This window comes from Notolepis coatsorum (assembly GCF_963971535.1).
Source record: "Notolepis coatsorum genome assembly, chromosome: 20".
Lineage (NCBI taxonomy): Eukaryota > Metazoa > Chordata > Actinopteri > Aulopiformes > Paralepididae > Notolepis > Notolepis coatsorum.
Genome location: NC_140184.1, coordinates 54,462,676 through 54,485,175, shown reverse-complemented (window position 1 = coordinate 54,485,175; position 22,500 = coordinate 54,462,676).

Here is a 22,500-nt window from a genome sequence, read left to right as displayed (position 1 = left end):
TTTTCTGGTATTTTCTGGTATTTGGGGGTATTTTGGGGTAGTTTCTGGTATTTTGGGGTATACTTTGGGGTATTTTGGGGTAGTTTCTGGTATTTTGGGGTATACTTTGGGGTATTTTGGGGTAGTTTCTGGTATTTTCTGGTATTTTCTGGTACTTTGGGGTGATTAGTAGGACCCCAACTGAGCACTACCCCGGTCTCTTCTATCAAGATACTACAGTGGCGACGAGGATAAAGGAAAACACACGTTTGTGTCCACCTCGGAAATAGAGGTTGTAGGCTTTTAGCCGAAGAAAGAATAATAGTCAAGCTAGCTTCCACGTTTTTTTTTCTCTCTTGGAACTCGTGGCGGGGAAGTGCAAAAAGGAATGGCGCTGTACAGTCTAGAAACGGGACTGGTGTTTGATGAGACGATAGAGACATTTGAAGCCTATGAAGAGAGACTTCAGCAGTTTTTCATCGCAAACAACATCGCGGCAGGCCGGCAAAGGGCTGTGTTTCTCTCCATGGTAGGAGCTAAAACGTTTACATTGCTCAAGGATTTGGTGGCGCCGGACAGGCCAGGCGACGTGGACTTGAAGGACTTGTTAACGGCAGTGAGAGCCTATTTTTCACCAAAGAAGAATGTGCTAGCAGAGAGGTATACGTTCAGAAATCGCAAACAGCTCTCTGGTGAATCGCTCACGGAATATGTGGCGGCATTGAAAGGGTTGGCTTCTTGGTGTGCGTTTGGAACATCAATGGAAGAGCAGCTTCGTGACCAGTTTATCTGCGGTATCACAAGTAACGATCTGCGCAGTAAGCTGCTGAATGCAGCTTGTGATGGGGTTTTAGCGTGGACCAAGACGCTGGAGATCACCAACAACTATGAATGCACCGTGGTCAGCATGAAAAGGTTTGTCCCAGAGCCGCAGTTCAGAACCGACAGAGTGGAGATGACGGGAAGACAACGTGAAGACGCTACGGGAGGACAGCGACCACCGAGAGCAGGAACAGAGCAGAAGAGCGGCAATGCGTCGGAATGCAACCGCTGCAACGGGAGAGGGCATTCGGCGGGAGATTGTCGCTACAAGGATTTCCAGTGTCGTTTTTGCAAGACGACGGGGCATCTGGAGAGGGCTTGCAGGAAGAAGGGCCAATTCAACGGACAAGATCAGCGAGGGAGAGCAACGCGCGCGGCCCAGCACAGAGGCGGGCGAGGAGGAGGAGTCAACATGATCTCAGAGACTGAACATGAACAGGCAGAGTACGGGTCCGGTTCAGAGGAACAGACTCAAATGGGACTGTATACAGTCCGACCTAATATGGATTGTGAGTATGAGAAACCATACAATGTGTTTGTGAAATGTAATGATCAGAAAATATGTATGGAGGTGGATACAGGTGCCGCGTTGTCAGTCATATCAGAGAGTATGTACCATGCCAAGTTCAAAAATTTAACATTACTTCCATGTATGACTAAGTTGAAAACGTACACAGATGAGCCATTGGAGCTAATGGGGAAGATAATGGTCACAGTTGAGAGTGGGGAACAGAAGTTGCAGTTACCCTTAGTGGTAGCCAGGGGGCGGGGTCCTGCACTCATGGGTCGTAATTGGATAAGACCATTAAACCTAGACTGGTCTAAGGTCAACAGGATAGGGGATCCGGTGGAGTCCCTGTGTCAGACATATACGCAGGTATTTAGCAATGGTTTGGGTAAAGTGACAGGGGTTAAGGCTAAAATGTATGTGTCCCCACATGCAAAACCTAGGTTTTGCAAAGCCAGGTCGGTTCCTTATGCTTTGAGGGAAGCTGTAAACAAACAGCTAGATGACTTGGAGAAGCAATGGGTTATTTCTCCAGTGCCACACAGTGAGTGGGCAGCACCCATAGTGAATATTCCAAAGAGAGACAACACAGTTCGCATATGTGGGGACTACAAAGAAACAGTAAATCCATTTCTGGATGTAGATCAGTATCCTCTTTCCAGAACACAAGACCTATTTGCCAAGTTAGCAGGAGGGAAACATTTTACAAAGCTAGATTTGACACAGGCATATCAGCAGATGGAATTAGAAGAGGAGAGCAAGAAATACTTAACAATCAACACACCAAAAGGGTTGTACAGATACAATCGCTTGCCTTATGGGGTAGCCAGCGCTCCAGCCATATTTCAACGAACAATGGATCAAGTGCTGCAAGGGTTAGATGGGGTAGTCTGTTTTCTAGACGACATATTGGTGACAGGCAATGACACAGACAGTCATATGAAAAATCTAGAAAGGGTACTGCAGAGGTTGGATCAATATGGGCTGAGAGTAAACAAGGGAAAGTGTGCTTTCTTTCAGGACAGCGTGTGCTATTTGGGCCATCGCATAGATGCGCAGGGGTTACACCCCCTTCAGGAGAAAACGGAGGCCATTGAAAAGGCCCCGGTGCCCAAAAACACCACAGAGTTGAGGGCGTTTCTGTCTTTGTTAACCTACTATGGGAAATTCATGCCTTCTTTATCTACACAGATAAAACCTATGACAGAACTACTACAGAAAGGACAGGAATGGGTCTGGTCAAAGCAGCGTCAAGAGGCTTTTGAGAGAACCAAGAAGATGCTGACAGCAGCACCAGTGCTAGCGCATTTTGACCCCCAGTTACCAGTGATAATGGCCTGTGATGCTTCCCCATACGGGATAGGGGCGGTGATATCACACAAGTTACCAGATGGCAGTGAGCAGCCAATAGCATATGCCTCACGGACCCTGTCCAAGGCAGAGGTAAATTATGCGCAAATAGAGAAGGAGGCCCTCAGTATAATTTTTGGAGTAAAAAAGTTCCATGAATATTTGTATGGTCGAAAATTTACCCTCTGTACAGACCATCAGCCACTGGTCAAGATCTTAGGACCAAAGACAGGTGTTCCCACATTAGCAGCAGCAAGACTGCAGAGATGGGCCCTAATTCTAGCAGCCTACCAATACGATATTCAGTATAAGGCCGCCCTGACACATGGGAATGCGGATGCATTATCTAGGTTACCGATGCAGGCAGAGGCACAAGAGTGTAGCCCGGACTTCAGAGTCTCGTTCTTAGATGAGATCCCTATCTCTGCTAGAGAGATTGCAGAGCACACCAAGAGTGATGCAGTGATGAGAACAGTGAAAGATTTCACACAGAAAGGGTGGCCTAAGCATGTCACGGAGGAGGAACTAAAACCATACTGGGTGAGATGTACAGAACTGTCTGTAGAGAGTGATTGTGTGATGTGGGGTTTTAGAGTGGTCATTCCTCCCGTACTGAGGTCACAAATGTTAAAAGAGTTACATGACGATCACCTGGGTATAGTGAGAATGAAGACCAGAGCACGTAGCCATTTTTGGTGGCCAAACCTGGACAGAGACATTGAAAACCTGGTGGCCACATGTAACCCTTGTCAACTGACTAGGAACACACCACCGACGGCTCCGGTGCATGCATGGACTGGGGCAGTGAGACCGTGGCAGAGGGTCCACGTGGATTTTGCAGACAAAGGCAAACATAAGTTCATGGTGTTAACAGACAGTTTCTCTAAGTGGCCGGAAGTGTCATTGATGATGACAACGACAGCGGAGAAAACAGTGGAGGTTCTGAGGGGGTTCTTCGCAAACTATGGGCTGCCAGAGGAACTGGTGTCAGACAATGGCCCCCCATTTCAGTCACGGACATTTCAGGACTTTCTCAGGAACAATGGGGTGAAACACACACGGTCGCCGCCGTACCACCCTGCCTCTAATGGGGCTGCAGAGCGCCTGGTGCAGAATCTGAAAAAGGCGCTGGAAAAAGCAAAGAGTCAGAGTATCACAACGCAGCACTCTATTCAAGACTTTTTGTTTTGTTACAGGAGCACCCCCCATTGTGTGACGGGTAAAACACCGGCAGAACTGTTCTTGGGACGGAAACTGAGAACAAGACTGTCGCTGATACAGCCCAGCGGTGCAGAGACGGGACAACAGAGCACACAGCGGAGCCCGGGGGGACCGCAGAAGAGGGTCCGATCATTTCAACCTCACCAGCGGGTGTTGGTGAAAAACTATGGGGGAGGGGAAGGAGAAAAGTGGGTTCATGGGAGGATTGTGAGGCCATTAGGCCCGGTTACATACATGGTTGAGGTTCAGAACAAAGTATGTAAAAGACATGTGAATCAAATGGTGTCAACTAAGTTACCACAGCCTGAAACGGAAGAGCGAGTAATACTAGGGCCTGATGGTCCTCAGGTCAGGGGAAGTAGTAGACCAAAACGAAATGCAAAACCCCCAGACAGATTAAATCTGTAATCTCAGGAATCAGGGTAGGGGAGGAGTGTAGTGTAGTGTAGGACTACAACTCCCCTGATGTTAAGGTGTCACATGTCTTGCTTATCATTGGTTACTGTTACGTGAACCAGAGGCGCCTCGGAGCGCTCTGTGTTAGAATAAGGCAGCAGCCAGAGGGACTGGCTGCGGGTTTCACTGTTTACCTGTATGAATACCAACTGTGAATAAAGCACAACTGAGCACTACCCCGGTCTCTTCTATCAAGATACTACAGAGGCAAACTGAAGCTAACAGTTATCTTACAAAAGGAGATGGAAAGGTTTGATGTACTAAAAGTTTAACATTGTGCAATTATTTTGATTTTAGGGTGGGTGTGTAGCCTTCTAGGTGCTTTTCGAGCACCTTTGCTGCAAAGACAGATTCTGTAAGCATTTCCTTCTCACAGACTGCATAGAGACAATTGTATAGCATAAATAAAAATGTAGTTAATAATAATAATAATAATAATAATAATAATAATAATAATAATAATAATAATAATAATAATAATAATAATAATAATAATAATAATAATAATAATAATAATAATAATAATAATAATAATAATAATAATAATAATAAACTTTATTTATATAGCACCTTTCATATAGGAATTGCAGCTCAAAGTGCTTCACAGCAGTACAAAAAAAAAAGTCTCAGTTCTTATTAGGATCCATCCCAATGGTTTCTCCACTTGCACAACCTGAAAGTAGGCACTTCCGGCTGACTTCCGGTTGCGAATGGTACTTCCTGTCCCATCCAAATACATTGGTTTTAGCTACTTTTCTCCCCTTATTTAAACAACTTTGTCGTCACAGAGAGGCAATGAAACGTTTGTATTATTATAGTATAGAATGTATTTAATAAGCAAACGTTTGTCAGCAGGGTTTTTGGGCTGTATTTCATGTAAAAATGTTCACTGTTAGTTTACTTGCTCACGCTAATTAAGGCTAATGCTGGCTAACAGAAGCTAGCGCAAGAAACGACGCCACAAAGTATTGTTTATAGTGCATTTCTTGCCACCTTATAGCATTTGTACATTTGTATGACAGTCTATAATGCTCCCGTGAGGTTTTTCCGGACGTTTTGGTAATGATTTTCACTATAAAATCATATTTCTAAATGACAGGAAGTTGATAAACTGGCCGGAATAGCTTTGAGCTAACGATCTTTGCCGATGCATTCCATTCTAAGCGTAACGTTAGTTGTTCAAAACATTACCAGTCTATATAATTTGTTCCTCAACGTTATATAGACGGGTCATGTTTTGTAAACTAACGTTATGTTTAGAATGGAATGAATACATGGGTCGGGAAAGATAGTTAGCTCAAAGCTAATCCGGAAGGGCAGCTAACAGTAGCTACTGTCTGTAACTGTGATGCATTTTCTGTTTGCAGTCCAATGTTCACCAAAACACACACCCACACACTTATAATTTGTTCCTCAACGTTATATAGACAGGTCATGTTTTGTAAACTAACGTTATGTTTAGAATGGAATGAATACATGGGTCGGGAAAGATAGTTAGCTCAAAGCTAATCCGGAAGGGCAGCTAACAGTAGCTACTGTCTGTAACTGTGATGCATTTTCTGTTTGCAGTCCAATGTTCACCAAAACACACAACCACACACGTTATAATTTGTTCCTCAACGTTATATAGACAGGTCATGTTTTGTAAACTAACGTTATGTTTAGAATGGAATGAATACATGGGTCGGGAAAGATAGTTAGCTCAAAGCTAATCCGGAAGGGCAGCTAACAGTAGCTACTGTCTGTAACTGTGATGCATTTTCTGTTTGCAGTCCAATGTTCACCAAAACACACACTTATAATTTGTTCCTCAACGTTATATAGACAGGTCATGTTTTGTAAACTAACGTTATGTTTAGAATGGAATGAATACATGGGTCGGGAAAGATAGTTAGCTCAAAGCTAATCCGGCCTGTTTAACCACTAGCTTCTGTTAGTTAAAGCCCAACCTCCAGGTTAAACCCTACTGATCAATTATGGGTAGTTTACATCATTGGTATATAATTTCATTCTTTATTTTTTTCCATTTGACACCGGAAATGCCACTCTGAAAGAGTTAAAAAGGTCCATGCACGAATAACATGCACGCGCGAATCAAAAAAGCTTATCAAACGCCGACGTCACAACAGGTCAACAGGACAACAAGTGCATATTAATGAGCCGAATCTAAAAGCTTATCTGACGCTAGCACCTAGCACGGCCGTGACGTCACTTCAGGAAACGTATGCCTTATGTCCGTCCGGGTCATAGTACTAGATCAATGGTGGCTCACTCGGTGCATCACAGTTAGCCTATATCTCCGCCGTCCCTGCTACACGCAGTCGGGACCACTACACTCACTGACGTTAGCCTATAGCCCGCCGTCCCTGCGGGTGGTTCTCTCCTCTTTGTGTGCCCCCGTCCCCGCGGAGGAGCTTGTGGACTCGACGGCGGCGGCGGCCGTGGGGCGCCGGAGCCCGCAGCGCTAGTTAGCTCATAGCTATCGTGTAACACTAGCCTTTGCGGGCTCGGGCGCCCTGCGGCTGCCGCCGCCGTCGCGTCCATGGGCCCCCCGGCAGGGCACCCGTGGGGACGGGTCGGGGTGTACAGAGAGGAGAGAACCATTTTGGGTCGGCCGTTCATGCCGGCCAGCGAGCCGGATGTCGGGATATGTTGTTAGCACAATAGCTACCAAGCTAAGCTATGTTATCTACTAACGTTATAAACACAATATGTGTACAACGACACAATGATTTACATTATTACAAATATGGTAACGTGGTTGTGGCTTTTACAAATAGTGGTTAGCTTTAGAGATGGATGGATGGCTATAATCACGGAGCAATAGTGAGGTGAAACAGATACATTTCCATTCGGCTAGTAGTAGCAAGCATATATCTATGGTAGCAAGGCTCTCTGCCTGCCACTAGCTGTGTGACTCTCAGCGCCCCCTGGTGAGCCCCCTGTTGTCCTGCACCTGTTGTGACGATCATTTCGATTACACACGCACGTTATGAAACCATTGATTAAAATATGCATGTGCGTGGTGATTGTGTTGGGCAGACAAAATGTTTGATAAAAACACTAAAACTGGGTCAATTTCAATACTTTTTTTCCCCCTTCTTCATGAAAGCCACTGTTGGCCTAGTCCACATTGTTTATTGAACAAAAATACAACGTGGAGGTTGACCTTTAATGAAGGCTAATGCTGGCTGAGCAAGGAAACTAACAGTAAACGTTTTTACATGAAATACAGCCCAAAAAGCCTGCTGACAAACGTTTGCTTATTAAATACATTCTATACTATAATAATACAAACGTTTCATTGCCTCTCTGTGACGACAAAGTTGTTTAAATAAGGGGAGAAAAGTAGCTAAAACCAATGTATTTGGATGGGACAGGAAGTACCATTCGCAACCGGAAGTCAGCCGGAAGTGCCTACTTTCAGGTTGTGCAAGTGGAGAATAGGTCTCTTTGTTTACGGTTTGATCATCACACATAATATAGAAACATTTTAAATAGAGCAACTAGAGCAAAAATAGAGTAGACAGAGTAAAATAATGCAATAGTGCATTATTGAATTATTGTTTAAACTGTTTAAAACCTGGCAGTCTTTCCTCCTGTTTGATACCCACACAGCTTAGAACCTGACAGTCTTTCTTCCTGTTTGATACCCACTTTGACCATTCGAACCTCCCTCTCAGGGCGCTTCCAGGCCTGGGTTACCCACACAGTTTAAACCTGACAATCTTTCTTCCTGCCTGATACCCACACAGTTCAAAACTTGATAGTTCGTGGCGAGAGGGTGAGCCCCGGCGGCATGCAGAGCTGGGTGCGCACCGCCCGGAGGCCGTTGAGCGCCCCTCTTCAATGAGGATGCCCTCCGGCGTCCCCATCGGGAGGCCCCCGACCAGCCCGAGTGCGGCCTCTTTGATGGCGGATGATTTGTGACGCAAACTCTCCGCTTCTGCTTGCTCCTGCCGTTCGGTGGTGAGCGAATGTAGCGGGTGGTCTGGCGAGTACGCAGGACTGGAGGTGTTCGGTTCTGCGGAAGAGCTGGCACCGGAGGGAGGTTCCCCTGTTTCCTCTCCATTGCATCTGATTATACTGAGTACAGGAGTACAGGATTTATACTGATTAGACTGAAGATTATATGGAGGGGGCGGAAGAATTTCTCTTCGACGCCCCGGCGGAATTGGGGCCCCGGGCCCTGGTTCCACATCGGGAAGCCTCGCAAACGGAGTCAGGGTTCGAGTCCCCAGCTCAGTGGCGGGACGCCTCTTCGACAGTGTCAGGTTTCGTAGGCCTGACCCCCGCCTACCCACCATTTACGCAGGTGGAGGGTCTGGTCCGGGGTTTGAAGGACAGCGTGCCGCGACTTGATAAGCCGCTGGCATCCGTCCTTTGCCCTGAAATGGTGTGGGAGCCCAGAAAGAAGCCTCTGCCAAAGGGAAGGTCGACCCGGCAGCTGGCTTACTGGTCTGACCAGGCCTACATCGCCTCGACCCAGAGCCTAGCAGCTACGACCAACATGGCGCAGCTGGCACGCTTCCAGTCGGGGCTGATGGCGAGTGGAGAAGACCTGAGTCCAGAGCAGTGACACATACTGTACTCGCTCAGGCGTTGGGGGCAACCCTGCACCTGACACAGCTCTAGGCCATAGCCGCTGGGAAGCTGTGAGCTCTGGCCACCCTGACCCAGCAGCACCTGTGGCTGGAGCCGGCGTCGCTGGACGAGCGGAGGAGACTGCCCCTCCTCCTGGCCCCCCTCTCCGAGGATGGTCTCTTTGGCTCCGCCATCGAGGAGGTGACGGTGGCCTGCAGGGAGATGGAGGAGGGAAGTGGTCGGTCCTCTGCCACCACTTCCCTCAACCCGTCTCCCCGACGCCGGGGACCGCCAACGCACGGTGCCACAGAGCTGCAGCCAGCGCAGCCTACAGTGGTTCCTGGGGCGCCAGAGCCAGCAAGAAGGCTCGCCGCAACCGAGGGAGAGAACCCGACAACGTACATTGGCCTGGTACCTCCACCTACCCTGCGCCCGGGGGGACAGGTAGGGACCTGCAAGCTCATGCTGCACCCCCGACCCATCCCCCCGGGCCACCTCTACCCCTCTTACCGTTCTCCTGGTTCTCATCTAACCCCCTATTTTTTTCACGCCCCCTCAAAATACTACGTTTTTAAAATAAAAAGTCCCTCTATGACTGGCAAGTTTTAGTTGGAACAAACGTGTGATCTTTTCACTATGTCCTTTACAAAATGGCCATGGTTAAAATTTTCCAAAATGGTCACCTAAATGAAAAGGAAGATTGATCTAATAACACTTTAACCTATTGGTAAACTAACATATTGATGATAATATACATTATAACTGCTGTTGTGACATGGTTATGATATTTCTACTTGAATATGTTTGAAAATTAAAACGATGCTTTTGTCAAACAGTCTGGAGAGATTGATTTATGTCTTGTCCGATGCGCTGGTGGTGTAAAGGGTGGTGTCACGAGTAAACGCCTGGAGAGGTCTCGATGCCACGGCCTTGTTGACCTCACCAGGTCCCTTTTGTGAGGTTCTGGCTCCTGGCGGCAGGCCTGCCTTTGAGTCGTCCATAGGGCTGGGACCTCCTCCGTGCCCCGCTGCTAAGGTTCGGAACCCCGACCCCATGAGACGCCTCGCTGGCAGCATCAGGGTTTAACAACCCCGACCCCACGAGGTGTGGGAGTGGTAACACAAGCTTATGCTTCGCATACATTTCCCTGATAGCGCGCGGGGCGCGCGGTGGGGTAGTCGCGGGTCCTTCTGTCCCGTGGTCTACTCACCTTGTGCGTTTTTTCGGTGCTGTCCATCTTTTTCGTACAGTCGGGGTCCTGTCCCCCCCCACCCCTCACTAGGAAGGGTGGGGGGGCCCGGACCCTCCCCAGTGTGCAGATGTTTGTAGGGGACCTCAGCAGGTACATTTGTCGGGCTCTCCGCGTCCTGCTCCGTTCCTGTGTCCCACTAGAGCAGAACGGGAGCAAGAACGAAATGTAACGAAGGTTATCCTATAACCCTAGTTACATGAATTCTTGTGAGCGTTCTGCTCTCACTCACTGAGGACCCTTGATTGTCTTCCGAATGAAGGTCATGACACGGGAAGGAAGAAGCACGGTCACACCCCTCGCTTATATGCATGGGCGGGAGTGGGCGTGGCCGGACAAGTGAAGGTGCATGTAGCGGAAGCTTTCAAGGTCACAATAGGTGACAATGAGGTCATCCCACTAGAGCAGAAGGCTCACAAGAACTCATGTAACTAGGGTTATAGGATAACCTTCGATCCCTCTCTCAGGCCTGGGTCCCCCACACAGTTTAAAACCTGCAATAAAAAGTTATAAAAGAGTGAAATAGAATAGACAGAGTAAAATAGAATAAAGTAGAATAGACAGAGTAAAATTATGCAATCTCATCTACAGTACAATCACAAGCAGCGGATTGTATTAAAAGGCTAAGGTGAAGAGGTACGTTTTTAGCTCTGTTTTTTTTTTTTTTTATATATTTAGAGATCTAGCCTCCCTAATGTCCATGTGTAGGGTGTTCCATAGCTTTGCAAATGGTTTTGGCTATGGTTGGGAACCTTCAATACACCAGTACAGTAGTATCGTAATATTCTAGGGGGCACATAGTTGACAAGAGAATTTGCAATGTAGCTTGGTCCTGTTCCTTTTAGTGCTTTGAGGAGGACCTTGAAATAGATTCTAAATGTCACTGGAAGTCAGTGCAGATTAGCTAATACTGGACTGAATGAGTTGGAGTCGTTCTGTGTTATTTTTCGGGAGGTCAGTAAAGAGTGCACTGAGATCATTTTTTTTTTTTTTTTTTTTTTGGTCTTTTTCCCCCTCCATTTTCCTCCGATTTTCTCCCATCCCAATGTTAGTCGTATGCCAATTCCCAGTCCCTTCCTGGTCGCTGCGCACTTACCCCCCACAGTCAGATCATCTGGGAGAGTGGAGGCTACCACGTGCTTCCTCCGACACACGTCCAGCCAATCACCGCTTCTTTTCACCTGGCAGCGCGGATTCTCATCGAGAGGGCGTAGCGTGTGGGAGGACCACACTATCCCCCTCGAGTCCTATCCGCGCTTAGCAGGCGCCCCGACCGAACTGTAGGAGTCGCTGTTTACAACGACCCGGACCCACCCCGCCAGCTTCTCCCACCCTCTAATACAGCCAATTGTATTAGTGCAGACGGCCAGCCAAGCTGGTGACAACCCCGGAGCTGTGAGCTGGACTCGAACAGGCGAATCCAGCTCACAGCTCCGGGGCTGGTGACGAACGCAATCTCCGCTCGGCCACCTAACCGCCCCCACTTTCAATGTGAAGCAGACTCAGAGTTGACTGTCTCTCCTGGCGCATATTGTTGTTCTTCTTAACCAGTTTCGGATGCGCCTCATTGCTGAGAAAGACCGTTCACAAGTTGCGGTGCCGATGGCAATGGAGGAAATATTTTCCGTAATTTTGATCTCATCATGCTTTGAAAACAATGTACATACAGTAGCTCTAAAAAGTTTCCACGATTTGATTAACTCTGACTCTCATCATGCCCTCGTAGAGCAAGCCCTTGTTTGCAAAGATAAAGCGACATACAATAGCCTCAGGTGATCCGGTGTTACGACCAGGGGCAGCCCGGGCAGGGTTCTGAATAACTTTTTTTATATGTTGCCTTGAAAAATACCGTGTATCCATTTAGCTTTTTAAAATTTTACTCAAAATAGCGCACTTGTGGTGTTCGCTACAAAGCGATTGGCGGGCGGAAATTCGGAATGCAGATGTTTAAAAAAAATAATAATAATAATTATGTTTGCGACGGGATCAGGATGTGATTGGCTACAATATTTAACCTGAGCCTACCCATAATCACCAGATTGTCACCAGGGGGCTGCAGCGACAACACACACACAATATAGTAGCCTATATAATGCTGTGCACATATATTATATATCATTTTCAAAATTCCCAGCATAACATTTGGGTAGCCTACCCTAGTCTTTATTACCTGCCGCCTATGAGTGCATTACAGTAGTCAAGTCGGCTTGAGATAAAGCCAGTTTTTCAGCGGCCTTTTGATTTATAAATGGCTGTACCTTAGCTATGTTTCTAAGGTGGAATAATGATGTTTATGTCAGAGATAGGTATATATGGATGAAAAGGCATGTGTCTGATAGGGATATATTATTAAAATATTGTATAATTGGCTGATATGAACAGGTATTATTGTATTGTATTATGAATTCATAAGGCGTATATATTTTTATCTTGTATTATGAATTTGATTAGGGTTTTTATTGTTGTTTTAATTGTCTGTATGACATGTAAATGTTGTGAGTGTATAAGGGTTTTTATTGTTGTTTTAATGGTCTGTATGTCATGTAAATGTTATGAGTGTATAAGGGTTTTTATTGTTGTTTTAATTGTCTGTATGATATGTAAATGTTGTGAGTGTATACGTCTGTAACTGTATTTTATGTGTTATGGACCCCAGGAAGAATAGCCCCAGCACTGCTGTGGCTAATGGGGATCCAAATAAACTTAAACTTAAACTTAAACTTAAACTTGTTGATGTGTGATTTCAAGCTTAGGTCTGAGTCTATTATAACACCAAGGCTAACTTTGGGTTTGATCCAAGGAGTAAGTTGCCCCATATTGCTCTGTAACATTTCTCTTTTTGATATAGGGCAGACTCGTAGGATTTCAGTCTTGTCCTTTGTCCTGGAATTAATAGCTGTGGGATAATTTGGTTCAGGGGAGATGTACAATTGTGTGTCATCTGCGTAGCTATGGAAACATACATTGTGTTTTCTAATGATGCCTCCAAGTGGCAGCATGTATAGTGAGAATAATAATGGACCAAAACAGCTCAGTAGGTGTCATGTTTCTCAGAAGCATGATCTCCAAGCCTGACATAACATTTTCTCCCTTTGATGTATGTTCTGAACCAGTTTAATACATAGTCAGAAAGTCCAACTAACTGGGGCGGTTAGGTGGCGTAGCGGAGATTGCGTTCGAATCCAGCTCACAGCTCCGGGGTTGTCACCAGCTTGGCTGGCCGTTCACACTAATACAATTGGCTGTATTAGAGGGTGGGAGAAGCTGGCGGGGTGGGTCCGGGTCGTTGTAAACAGCGACTCCTACAGTTCGGTCGGGGTGCCTGCTAAGCGCGGATAGGACCTGAGTGGGATAGTGTGAACCTTCCACACGCTACGCCCTCTCAGGGAGGATCCGCGCTGCCGGGTGTAAAGAAGCAGTTGATTGGCTGGACGTGTGTCGGAGGAAGCACGTGATAGCCTCCACTCTCCCAGATGATCTGACTGTGGGGGGTAAGTGCGCAGCGACCAGGAAGGGGATTGGGAATTGGCATACGACTAACATTGGGATGAGAGAAAATCGGAGGAAAAATGGAGGGGGAAAAAGATTTAAAAAAAATAAAAAAAAGTCCAACTAACTTTTCTAGATGATTTATTTTAGGATATCATGGTGACGAACGCTCCGCTTATATCTAATAGGATGAGAATTGAGACTTTACTTGCATCTGAGTTTAGTCTGAGGTCACTAATTATTTTAAGTTTCTGTGCTGTGGTGCGTTCTGAAGCCCTATTGAAATTCCTTGCTAATGTTGTTTTCTTTGAGAAAGGAGTTTATTTGTATTGAGACTATTTCTTCAAGTATCTTGCTGATGAATGGAAGGTTGGATATCAACCTATAGTTGGTCAGTACATTACTCTAGTTTGGGTTTCTTTAGTAATGGTTTTATGATGGCTGTTTTGAATGCATCAGGGAAAATGCCTGTCAGAAGCGATGTATTTATAATCTTTAGGACATGGCTTGACATACTCTTGAATATTCGCTTTAAAATTCTGTGGGTACTGTGGCAAACGTTGTGGTATGCCACTGAGGGGGCTTTCTCACTAGCCATTCGGGGTCGAATCACAGCGCGATCGCACCAAAATAGGGTGTGATCGTCCTAATGAGAACGCTCCCCCCTGTCACCGGAAACACTGATTCGCTCCAAACCTGGACCGCTGTGTTGAAGGCAGAGGTTCTGTGTAGGATTGTTAGTAACTGTCTAACTGCATATATAACTGTTTACACAAGTAACTGTCTAACTGCATATATGACTGTTTCCACTAGAGGGCGCTCTAGGCGGAGACACTCAGGAACACCCCCAGATGGCGAGTATAAATAGAGATGTCTCCTCCCACTTCTTTCTCTTTCCCCCAGTCTCTCAGTGAGAGAAGACCTGTAGTGTTACTACTCTGCCATGTGAATAATAAACCACGGCAGTTAAGGCTCAAGATAGAAACCATGCCTCTTGACCACATTATTGTCGCCCTATAGCCAAATTCTGTTAACACGCTGGAATAGGTGGTTTCGGGTGCGCGCCTGTGGGAGCGGGGGGCGTGGTGTACAAGCTTACTGTAATGCTTTCATGCTTGCTTGAATTTTGGGCAGATAAAAACATACAGCAACAACTGGACAATACCCACAAAAACGATAGGTTATGTATATAACCTAGTTATATGAGTACTGGCTGAGCGTCCCGCATCGCATCTCTCCTCTCTCTCTGTCACTCGTCTCGGAGCCATTTACACACAAACCCAACTGTGTGTGTGTGTGTGTGTTTTCGGGACGCATCTCTCCTCTCTCTCTGTCACTCGTCTCGGAGCCATTTACACACAAACCCAACTGTGTGTGTGTGTGTGTGTGTGTGTGTGTGTGTGTGTGTGTGTGTGTGTGTGTGTGTGTGTGTGTGGGTGTGTGTGTGTGTGTGTGTGTGTGTGTGTGTGTGTGTGTGTTTTCGGGACGCATCTCTCCTCTCTCTCTCTCCCTCTCTCTGTCTGTCTCTGTCTCTCTCTCTCTCGCTCTCTCTCGCTCTCTCTCATATGTATCACGCTGTGTGGGTGACTGTCACTCAAAGCGCTTATGGGCGGCCAAATCAGCCTGAAATCTTGAGGTAGAAAAATGATGCTTTTGAGTACTTGATTAAAAATATAAAACAATGATTTTTTGGAAAAAAAACTTTACAGATGTGTTCCATAGAATCACAGGAATTGTGTAAAGTTGCCCAAATAGTGAAAGGAATAGCAATGCATGTCCCCTTTAAGTCCTGTGCCAGTCAGCTGGCCCCAGTGTTTACCACTATATTCAACCTATCCCTGGCAGAGTCAGTGGTCCCTGCCTGCTTCAAGGTGTCCACTATAATCCCTGTGCCAAAAAACTCCTCCCCAGCAGGCCTAAACGACTACAGACCGGTGGCACTCACCTCTGTGGTCATGAAATGCTTTGAGAGGCTGGTCAAGGATTACATCTGTGCCTCCCTCCCCAGTAACATGGACCCATTGCAGTTTGCATACAGGACAAACACGTCCACTGACGACGCAGTCTCCCAGGTACTGCACAACACCTTTTCTCACGTTTACTGTCAGAAGGGGCGATATGTGAGATTGCTGTTCATTGACTATAGTTCAGCTTTCAACACCATAGTCCCCACCAGACTGGTTGACAAGCTGATTGATCTGGGTCTGAACTCCGCCCTGAGCACCTGGATCGTGGACTTTCTGACCTTCTGACCTCCAGCTCAATCACCCTGAGCATCGGGTCCCCCCAGAGCTATGTTCTCAGCCCCCTGCTGTATTCACTGTACACACATGACTGTGTGGCCAGGTTCAGCTCCAACTCCATAGTGAAGTTTGCGGATGACACAGTGGTGGTGGGGCTGATCTCTAACAATGACGAGAAGGCCTACTGGGAGGAGGTTGATCTACTGGCATGGTGGTGCCGGGATAACAGCCTACTCCTGAACATTAGTAAAACCAAAGAGCTGATCGTGGATTTTAGGAGAATACAGCAGGGGACACACAAGCCACTGTGGATAAATGGGGCTATCGTAGACAGGGTGAGAAGCTTTAAGTACCTGGGAGTCCACATAACAGAGGACCTGACATGGACAACTCACATAGACACTGTGGTAAAAAAGGTGAAACATTGCCTCTACCACCTGAGACAATTAAGGAAGGGAAGATCAGGGAAGATACTCCACTCCTTCTATTCCGGTTCTGTAGAGAGCATTCTGACTGGGAACATCACTGCCTGGTTTGGAAACATCACAGCCCAGAACAGGAAGGCCCTACAGAGAGTGGTGCGCTCAGCAGAGCGTACTACGGGTATTGCACTACCACCCCTGCAGGACTTATACAACAGGAGGTGCAAATCCAAAGCCTGCAGAATAATGAAAGACCCTCACCACTAGGGCTGCCGGGGTTATCGCATTACTGCGGTATTGCTATCACGTCGGGCCCACTTCAGAGTTAAGCTGATCACTGCAAGGCTGCAGATATTTTGTTTTGTTTTTTTGTTTGTTTATTGTTTAGGCTTGTTGCCACACAGGGGTTATGTGTGGTGCACCAGGTTATGAGGCTGTACCTACCTAGGCTACACGCTGAATAAATCCCATACCCAGTTGGGTAGAAATAATGAAAACAGTTGTCTTCATCTGTATATAAGGACATACTAAAACATGGTGACAGCGGTAGTGAACCTAGCCGGTGAAGTATCGTGAGCAGCAACAGTTACGCGGAAGGGAAGAGATTGTTACCATACTAGCATACGTGCTAGCTATTAGGTTTCCCGCGACATGGAAGGATTTAGACCACCACAAACGTTTTACCGTCCTGGACTCAAGTCATCTTTCACGGACATGGAAGACATGGAGGGACGAGTTTGTGCGCTATGTGGATTTATCAGTTGGTGGTGAGTGGTGACGATGAAAAGAAAAAAGTGCGACTTTTCTGCTATCTGGCTGGCGAGAGTGGCTACGCTAGTATGCTGATGGGTGATACCTAGAAGTTAGCTGACATTATCAAATGGTTAGATGAACACTGCAACCTCACCATTAATGAGACTGTGGAACGTTATCGTTTCTTTACAAGGGACCAAGGTGCCAGTGAAAATATGGACAGCTATGTCACAGAGCTTAAATAGTTGGCGAAGACGTGCAATTTTGGAACGTTAAGTTAACGTTAAGAGACACACTCATTATTTAACTTCCATCGGACGCCGCAACGGCGGTTAATATGTCTAGGCCACTACATTTCTATATTAATATGCTATGCAATGTTGTGAGTGTGTTCGACTGCAATATGTTGCTGCTGTATAAATAAACCTTTCGATTGAGCAAACGAATGCATTTGTTATTGTTTGGTAAATTTGGTATTTTTTTATACAATTGATTGATTAATTGCTCGTTAACACATTCCCGGCCAATCACGTATATATACGTAATTGGGAGCCAGCGTTTAACGGCCAATCATATATGTTTTTAACAATTTTTTTCTTTTATTCGATTTTAATATCCTATTCAATGTCACAGAGCTGTATTTTGTCTGGAAAAGGCATATTGGGACTCCGAAAGTGCAGTACCGGCCAGATCCTGGTATTGGCGCTGTCTCGAGAATGCAGTAATCCTTGTTGCAGACTTGGTGTCACATGTTTATGCTCCGGGCAGACTTTTCTGTTAGCCTGAAGCGATCGGCTTCACCAGATCGCATGGAATACTTTTTGTGACGCCGAATTCATTATGCAGTAAAGGAATATGGCATCAGCCAATGGACATATGATCTAGCTTTCTAGCAGATGGCGATCAAATAACTGGAAAATTCTTTTTGGAATCCAACCGGCCACAGGTAAGAGCAATTTGACATCAATTTCAGCTTGATCGTGGAAGGATTTCATATACCATCCCCCTGCTCAGCCTATGTTGTGGGAATAACGAATGCCGTTATTGGTAATCAATAATCAGAAATGACTTCCCCCCCTTTCATGCATTCATGATGGAAAATAATACCGATCATATGCATTTGGATTTTTAACGTTATTAGCTTAGCGCCTTATAAATAGCTTTGCAGGAATTATCCCAGATCATTCAGAAATAACACTCATATTCACCACGGTATAAAACGAGAACGTATTGATCGACATTTTTTTTCTTTATGGCATATTGAACGGAAGGTTCATACTGTCAATTGACAATGATATTGGATCCATAGCTATAATATAAAATATAGATTTAGCTCTACAAACAATGTGATGCACAGTGAACGTTTGTAATGGAAAGGTGGCCTTCCTAGAGTGGGGCCCATCTAATGGCTGGCCCCGAATGTGTTAATATCCGTCATGCAGACACCCTCTCATCATTTAAAAAAGCCCTAAAAACCCACCTTTTTACCCTTGCTTTCAACCCATGAACTCCTTCCTCTCTCACCTTTTTATATAAAAAAAAGTGCTATATAAATCTGTGTTATTATTATTTCACGCATTCAGGAAACCTGGAGGAACATTTTTGTAAATCTGTTCGAGAATGAGGACCATTGTCTGTATTTTATTTTTTATTTTTTATTTATCCTTTATTTATCCAGGAATGTCCCATTGAGATACAAGATCTCTTCTTCCAGGGAGTCCTGACCAACACGGCACACAACAAGTTTCAACATAAAACAGGGCATTAAACAAAAAACATACATGCCTAAGAGCTGCATCTGCTTCCTATACTGCCTGTCTATGACTGCATTTATATAGCTTTACCCATTTACCATTTACAATTAATTTACTTTTTTCCACTGCATTGTACCTACTCGACCTATGTTGTGTATGTCATAAATGCCATTATGAATTGAAAATGGGGGACCCTGATGTAAACAAGACAAAAGTCTTTCTCTGGTCTGCATCCCCTTAACAATTGTGTGTATTGAGCTGTACTGTATTGTACCCATTCTGCAATCTGTTAATAAAATGTTCAATCAATCAATCAGCATTAGCATAATTTTTTTGCAGCGAGAACAAAGTGCAATAAACAAAACAATATACATGCACAGTGTATTCTGCCTCATTTATTGATGAAACAAAACCAACAGCAACACAATTTACCACCAAGAGGAGTTTAGTCTCACAAAAAGATTGCTAATTTTGTTAGCTTATGTGCTAATGTGACTGGGATTTCCATTATAACCATTAGCATTGCGGCTAGCGTACATTAGCTAACAAGGCACTGGTTTCATAGCCTCATAGCTAGCTTCGAAATCCTCTATTGTCTGTGTGTGTCGTGTTGAAGATGACGTCACGACAACCAGCTATACTGACGGGGGGTAACTAGCAGTGGAAAACTAACAGAGTAGGCTACCAGGTACCAAAAGCGAGGAGAGTCGAGTCGAATAGGTAGGGGGAAAACGGCATAGATCGATGAATGTGTGCAAAACTGTTTTTGGATGTGTGTGAGATTAAGTAAAATTATCATTTTTAAGTTTTCTTTTTGTGTGAAATACCTTGTAGTTGTTACCAATTGTAGAATGTTGCAATGTTACAAAAGTCAGGTATGGCCTGTTTGTTTATGGTATGCATAGCCCTGGCATGCTACCACGGCCGGTCACTCCATGCCTGCCCTGCTGGCCAGAAGAATCAGTGGGGATCCTTGGTGCTCAGTGCTGAGTGCCACTAAACAGGCTTTTGTGTGTGTGCTATACACAACACTCTCTGGCACTTTGGACAGGGTAGGGGCGCTGCTGCCAAGGGAGCTCCTAGCCGTTGTTCTTTTCATCTGAGCTAAGCCACTTGGCCCAGGGACGGAGGGAAGAATGGACATGGAGAAGAAAGGACAAACGGAGGGGCTTGTGGGAGATGGCAGGATTCCTCTGGGACACGTTTCTCCCTACACCCTCTGCCTGATTCACCATGAATTCTTTGGAACACTTTGGTACTGCTTAATTTACATGTATGCCAACAGGCTTTTAATGTATTTAAAACTTGGAAGATGTTCAAAGGAAACTATAATTCCTCTGAAATAGGCCTTTTGAAGGCTTTATCTTGTTCTTTCTCTTCTGGCTAATCTTGGAGCCCCTCAGCATGCCAGAGCATTTTTTCTAATGCCAATTAAGCTTGACATTAGCATAAAACTGCTTTTAAAGTTTTCCCTCTCTCTCTCTCTCTCTCTCTCTCTCTCTCTCTCTCTCTCTCTCTCTCTCTCTCTCTCTCTCTCTCTCTCTCTCTCTCTCTCTCTCTCTCTCTCTCTCTCTCTCTCTTTCGCTTGTTTGAACCAAAGAATGATGTTGAATGGACACTTATTTACACTCCAATCGTCCGCCTTTGGAGTTTCCCCACAAACATCAAGTACAAAATAAAGCACATCGTCCCTTTGTCTTCGCCATTATTATACAGGCGAACAGAGGGATGGAGGCCGAAAAAAGAAAACTATAATAACAAACTCTAACACGTTTTTTGCTAATGAGCAGTCTCTATGGTGAGAGACATCACAAATTCCACTTTTTGCTCAAATGAAGGTTATGCTATTAATGCAGAACACTTTGGCAGCCGCTTTCATTTTCCCCCAGAACTGTTGTAATTGCCATGGAGTTGCGCAAGGAATCAATTAATTACCATTAGAGCTGCACTCCAAAGCACAGTGGAGCACATGGCAAAATGGTTTCATTAGCCACAAATGTGCAAATGTGACCCAGAGGAGGAACAGGAATTCTTAGTAGATTTCTTGCATATTTGTGTAAAGTTGAAAGCCTTCACAGAGAGGAGCTTGGAACATTCCACTCCCAGGGAACATGACTGCCGGTCCAACACTGTGGGAACCCACACCAATGCCTTACTGGGATCCTGGTCATCAGAGCCAATATGGGGGCCCAAAACAAATCTCCAAAGAAGTGTTCAACAGCTGTTGAAGGAATCAATTAACTCCAGTTACTTTGTGTGGAGTATTTAAACGATGACAAATGGCTTCATTAGGCAAGTCTTTTCTAGGGTGAGAAATGTGACCCCCATGAAGTGTAATAGTTTATTTAGCCAAAGTGTCAAAGTATGAGGGGAAATAAACTCACCAAGCAAACCAAGTAGGAGCGGGGTCCTCAGGTGATAGAAAGTGAAGGGGAAAGTGACATGTCAGTCAACAACAGAGGGTGAGAATATGCATAATATATGAAGCCTAGGCCAGACTGAGTAAGAACTACTTTTCAAAGTTAAAGTAAACTCAGACGGAACATTAGCGCATTCCTGAATCAAGTAGACGACAGTGGTAACACTTTTAAGTGAGGTGTGCGCTGACAGGAAGCGGGTTTCCAAGTGAGGTGGTTTTGGAAATGGTTTCTGAGAGGCCCACAGATGGGCTTCTGTCAACAGCCCTTTATGTTCTGCCCTTTAATCACATTTCTATGTCTGCCAGTGGTGTGACAATGCTCTTGTGGCTGTCACACACCTTGTGTTGTGTGAGTCACCACCACCACACAGCTACAGAATACCCGTAACAGCACCATAGTGAATCCTCCTTGCCGATTCCCGACTCAGCACAGAGCAGCGAGAATCACAGAAAAACTAGCCTTTAAAGAAGGCAATCTGTACAGAGCGGGCTGTCATCCTGTCGTGAGTGAAAGCCAGAGGGATACACGAACAAACAAGATCATTTGCGAACTTCATACATTTTTTTGAAAGCTAAATAAATAACCTTCCTGTCCCTGAGTATGAGAGATGGTGCCCCAGGGGGGGGAAAGTAGGAGTGTAACCCATTAGCAGCAAGTCACCCGCACTGATCGTCAGCATTAGAAACTGCTTTCAACTCCACTGGCTGTCAGCAGCTTTGGCAGCTTGGAAGAGCTTAGCTTCTCCTCCGAATCTTAGTCGAGGGCTGTGGTCGGTGATGACAAAATCAGTTTCAACTCTTGTGTGGAGGATCTGTGGAAAGGGGTTTCGGATCAAAGCAGCCTAAGTGGGTCAGAATTACCTTGACCATTTGAGAACAGTCACATTTGAAGAGGGGGAGGCTAATCTGCAATATGGAGGGTAGATTAACATTTTGCAGAAAAGATCCCTCCCAAAGACGTCAGATCAAAGAGGGTTGAAGCCCCCCCCCCCCCCCCCCCCCCCCCCCCCCCCCCCACCCCCCCCCCCCCCCCCCCTTCTCTCTGGCGTTTTTACTGACTCGTCTACGGAGGTGAAAAAAGTGTTTACCTCTGAGCGTTTGGAGAAAGACCCAGGGCCTAGTTTACTTCTCGAATGAAATACAGTGAAGAAATGGTGTTTATTTTGATCGTTTGGATATAAAAGCACTCAACACCATCTCTGCTATGTCAAGGATTTAACGGTCTTAAAGGGGCTATGTACTGCTATTCCT